Source organism: Sitophilus oryzae, unplaced genomic scaffold (assembly GCF_002938485.1).
Source record: "Sitophilus oryzae breed Bouriz unplaced genomic scaffold, Soryzae_2.0 scaffold_1441_pilon_pilon, whole genome shotgun sequence".
In the NCBI taxonomy this organism is placed as follows: domain Eukaryota; kingdom Metazoa; phylum Arthropoda; class Insecta; order Coleoptera; family Curculionidae; genus Sitophilus; species Sitophilus oryzae.
Window position 1 is genome coordinate 723,948 of NW_022146106.1, and position 6,099 is coordinate 730,046.

Consider the following 6,099-nt stretch of genomic DNA (forward strand, 5'->3'; position numbering starts at 1 on the left):
AATAAAAATTATTTTTAAATGGTGTAGTATAAAAAAAATATTTTTTGGAAATAGATTTGTGTGTCTAGAAACGATCTATTTCTTTTTAATATTTCTATACTTAGTATTAATTTTGACAAGTTTTATGTCAATTTTTAGTAAATGACGTCTAGATAGTCCTCGCCGAAATTACCATCGATTGTCCGTCCGACTTTGACGCCGTTTTTTTTTTCGATCATACAGTACTTTATTATTATTTCTATCTAATCATAATAGAATAGATCAACACAGATTTTATCAAAAAAAAATATTTTATTCTGTTGTGCAGTAAAAACGAAAATGCAAGAAAATTTGATACCCACCGTTAATTGAAAGAATTTCAATCAATGTAGTACCACTATAAATACCGAGAATCAAGAATCTAATTTCAAATTCTCTTATTGCCATGACACTTACCTAAAATACGTTCTTCAGAAGAAAAAAAACATCAATTCATTTTTAAATTGAGAGTTAGGTTAGGTTAGGTAGATAAATCAACAAAATTGATCCTTTGCATATTGCATATTGCATTATGCAACTGCAGATGTTTGCAACGTGCTGCTATTGATTCTCGTATTATTATTAAAGGAAAGTCTAACCAATCAGTCAGGGAATATTTTAACAGAATGATAAAAATTACAGAAAAAACAATTTATCTGTGTAATAGGTGACAGGACAAAATAATTATCACTGTCATCTATCTATCCACTTGTTTAACAGACTATAAAAAATATTTTATTGGTTTTATTTAATTCTCTATGTAACTCATATTAAGTAATAATTATTAATTTTTAATTAATTTGACTATCTAACGATAGTCTTATCAAAACATCAATTAGCAGTACGAAAAATTTAAAGCAGGTACCTTCATTTTGGTCACCACAATAATTTTTAGTTTTTAATATTTTTTCTTATTTTTTTGCTTTTGGCCATGTAAGGAGATATCCCCTCTGAAACTTTAAGACCCTGTAGTACAAACATACAGTATGACACCTTCAATGTTCATAAAAAAGTGACAGAATTTACAAACAGACACAGAAAACACAAAGAAGCAATCCTAAGAGACGATAACAAAGAGATAATTCTAGGAGTAAAGGCTAAGCTTGCGAGATGGAAAGAATATATCGAAACACTTTTTAATGATGACAGACCTAGCTCCCCACCACCGATAGATCACATACGGAATGAAAAGGCTCCAGCAATAACCAAAGACGAAATTGTTCATGCAATAAAAGCACAGAAAAGCGGAAAAGCTACCGGCCCCGATAAAATAAACGTTGAAATACTTAAACTGATTGCAGATAATGAAAGCAAAAGTCTAGATTTGGTAACAGCATTAGTTAACAAATTATATAGCTCAAGCAAGAGGTGCCCGGTGGCGTGGCGTAGAGGTACAGGCTCTCGTCTGCCAATCTCAAGGTACTGGGTTCGAATCCCACACCCGGCATTGCATCAGCCGACTATTTTTTATTTAAAATAAAAATAGTTTGGGTACCTAGGTCGACTCAGCCTTAAATGAGTACTTGGGATTCACAATCCTGAGGTAATAATAGGCGGTTGAAGCGTAGTGCTAGCCACATTACCTTCCTTGTATACCGAATGGCTCTAGTATGGCAAGCTGTACCTTGCTACTCCCAAGGCGTCCAACGGGAGCTATTATTATTATATAGCTCAAGCAAAATACCGTCAGATTGGCTTAAATCAACATTCGTAACCCTGCCAAAGAAACCCAATGCCTCACAATGTGATGACTATCCGATGATAAGTCTTATGTTCCATGTCCCCAAAACCTTTCTTAGAATCATTCACATGCGAATCTACAAGAAGTGCGAAAATGGACAACACCCAGTTTAGCTTCAGAAACAGACTCGGAACGCGTGAAGCACTCTTCTCCCTAAATGTAATGACACAGAGGTGTAGAGACATGAATGTGAATGTAGTTGCATGCTTCATCGACTATCAGAAGATGATCAAAATTCTAAGAACAACCGAAGTTGACGAACAAGACCTACGTTTCATATCAGTACTTTATTGGTATCAAACGGCGGTAGTTAAGATGAAGCAGTCAACATCGGAAGATATACATATCAGACGGGGTGTTCGACAGGGTTGCGTCTTGTTGCTCCTGTTTAACCTGTACTCGGAGACTATATTTAGAGAAGTACTGGATCGAATCCAGGGCGGAATCAAGTTTAATGGAATCCCAATAAACAATATTAGATATGCCGATGATACGGTTATAATAGCCAACGATATACAAGAACTCCAAAGCATCATAGATTCCGTAGTCCACTATAGTGAGATGTTTGGACTGCATCTCAATGTCTCCAAGACCAAACTATTGGTATTCTCTAAGACTCCAATAAATGCACACCAGACCTGCGTGTCAAGGGACAAACAATCGAACAAGTGACCTCAATAAAGTATTTAGGAGCTAACATCAATAGTCAGTGCGACACGAAAAGAGAAAATATTTTCAAGAATTGAGCAAGCGAGGAAAATCTTCGTGAGTATGAAATCATTCTTTACAAGACGAGACCTCAATGCGGAACTCAGAACTCGAATGGCCAGATGCTACGTCTTATCTGTGTTACTCTATGGATGTGAGAGCTGGACACAGATCACAGATCGAAATAAATTCACAGATCGAAAAGAGAATAGAAAATTCGAAATGTATGTGTAGACGGATGCTGCGAATCTCATAGATACAAAGGATCACCAACGATGAAGTACTCCAGCGCATGCAGAAACAAAAAGAGATACTGAACACCATCAAGAAAAGAAAAATGCAATACCTGGGTCATATGACGAGAGGTGATAGATACGAAATACTGCGCCTCATAATAGAGGGCAAAGTGCAAGGGAAAAGATCAGTAGGAAGACGCCAGAACTCATGGCTAAAAGATTTGAGGAGATGGTTTGAACGCTCGTCTGCGGAAATCTTTCGGGCTGCAGTTTCCAGAGCCACAATTGCCATTTGGATCGCCAACCTTCGGCAGGAGAGGGCGTGATAAGAAGAAGAAGTACAAACATAGCATAAACTCGAGTTCATGTGAACTGTGACAAGCGGTGATCTCGGCAATTTAATTTAGGTATATTTTTCTTGGAGTATAAGAAATAGCTGCTCGAAAATATCGTTGAAATTAGTTCAAAAATTATGTACACTCTCGTATGAAAAAACGCAAGGGAAAAAATTTTGGTCAGATTTAAAATGTTGTATTTCTTTTATTTTTAGCCCTATTTCCATGATTTTTTAGCCAACTGTATATAAATATATCAACTTTATTTCGCGTAAACTCGGTTTATTATAAACTTTAGTATTTGACTTATTATACAGGGTTAATCAAAGAGTTATTATTTAACTTTTCTTTAAAACACCCTGTGCAATAATTTCGTGCAAGTGCTCCTAAAATGTTATTTCTCTTCTATGTTGTTCTTCTATGTTCTTATTTTTTGATTCATGTCAATACATGCTTTGGTTAATTTTTAAGAGCGAAATGAAATCGCCACAAACATTTTGCGATCTTTTCAATTATCGTTACTTTTTGATGTTATTCTTCATAATGACGAGGTGGCTTTGGTGATTATTGTTGTGTAGGATTAAATATGGTTCTTAGCAACTTATTCTGTGGTACTTAGTGTCGAAGGTTGTGCAAAAGTCATTGATTTTATGGCCGAAATTATGAGTATTTGTTTGGTTCTTGAAGAAGAATGGGAAAACATAACACAATAGCCTCATTAACAGTATGAACCGACGTCTACAGACAGTTATGACAGCCGGGGAGGTAATACAAAGTATCAGAGTATATTTTACAAGTTTTTTGTTTGTTTGTACACTTAGTTATTACAGTTATTTTTTTTAATATCCTTAGTTCTGTTAGTGTTACTAATATTTTTTTTGAAACCAAGCTTGTATCGTTACATTTTAACATTTTTTTAAATTTTAATATAGAGTTCTAATCAGTGTCGATATGACATTATGACAATAGTCACCAAAGCCACCTCTTGATAATAAAAAATAACATAAAAAAGTAATGATACTTGAAAAAATTGCAAATAGTTGATAGGAAGTTCATTTCGCTCTTAAAAATTAACCAAGGCATGTGTTGACATCAAAAAACAAAATGCTCAGGAGACATGGTTCTGATCGAAAAATTTTTTTTTTTCGGAAAATGTACTCACGAAATTATTGCACAGGGTGTTTTAAAGTTAGGGTAAAAAACAACCCTTCTATGACCCTGTATAATAAGCCAAATACTAAAGTTTATAAAAAACTGAGTTAATGAATTAAAGTTAATAATAAATAATAGATTTATATACAGTTTGCTAAAAAATCATATAATAGGGCTTAAAGCAATAGGGCTCAAAGAAAAAAAAATAACACTTTAAATGTGACGAAAAAATTCCGTTGCGTTTTTTTGCATCTGAGTGTATTTGACGATATTATTTGACTTTGAGCCATTTTCGAACATTTTAATCATCTCCTACTATAGTTCGGGGCACTTATGATTTTATTGGGAACAAAATAACATAAAGCTGGGACTAGTCTTAATCGATAGCTGTTATAGTCCGATTGAACGTACTAAAAGTTCCCATATCTCCCACTAGGGGAACACTGTCAAAATGACGTCGCCATCTTGGATTTTTTACATTTTTTTCTTAATCTGGTCTTTACTCAAAAACTACTTATTTTTAAAAAAAATATGAAGAGGGAAAATTTCAATACCGATAAAAATGCTATAAATAGAGATACCTCTGACATTCCTAAGTACTACCCTAAAATAACTTGAATAATTTTCCGTTTTGCTCGAGAGGTAAACATCTATGCACCGTCCGATAGTACTTGCAGTACTATCTAGCACTGACCAAGTACTACCCAACCACTGGCGAGTACACAGTATCCTTATGATCTAATGTATATTATTACTCCGAAGAGTAAATAGTTATTCACAAATTATAATTGGTCTGGCGAATTGGTCTAGTACTGACCAAAACGTGGTGCATGTAAAACTACTGCCTACAGTTGTTGATATCTCGATTTTGCATGAAAACTAATAAACAATTCGAAGCTAATTAGTTTTTGATCATAATAATTTTTGATCATACACTCGTATATAGAAAGAGCGAATCTATCCCGATTTTGAAATAGCCGAGGAAAGAAAACGTCAAAAGACTAGGGTTCCCAACCGTCCCGGTTTAGCCGAGATTAACCAGGAATCAGAAAGTTTGTCCCGGCGAAAGTTTTGCCTTGGCCGGGACTTGGAAACTAAAAAAATGTGTACTACATACATAATTTATTTTATTTTCTAATATTTAATGTCTAGTTTCAATTATTTAAAAACTTAAAAATAATTGTCCTGGAATCGCCGATGCTCAAGTTGGGAACCCTACAAAAGACTGTAGACGGGTACTTCTGAAGAACACCAGTTAATACGTTTATTTTGTCGCTATACATACAAAACATACATATATATAACTAAAAACTAAGGTATCTATATTTCTTCCTCAGGCTCGATATCATTCATCGGATTTAAATCGGGGATATTATCGCAAGAGTTTCCTTGGCAAAATTCGCATAAATTTGAACAAAAAATGCTAGATTTTTTACAGCTGCATTGCTTTGTGCATGAGGTTTTTACAGTTACAAAAAATCATCTTTAAAATAAATTTGGGAGCTACTTCTTGCTTCATTAAAATGAGATAAAGCTCATTATTTGCATCCTTCTACCCCCACTCCAGTGGATCGGGAGAGTAGTCTAACCATTCCTGTATTTGGTTATAAATTCTAAAGATATGGAATTTTGCGGCATCTGTGGTGGGAGGAAGAGCAGCCAAACTGAAGTTTGTGCTAAGATTTTGTCTAGCGGTTTGGTTTGGTTTGGTTTGGTTTGGTCTAGCGGTTATATCATTGTCTAGCGGTTATATCATTGTATTTTTTAAATCTTAATTCATCTAGTGAAATTATTGAAGCTTCTCGCGAAAAAGCGCTCGCCAGCTTTCAAGGCATCATCAATATCACAATATTCTCGTATCTTACACAGCCTAACCCGCACACTTTCATAAGATTTACAGACTGGTCTG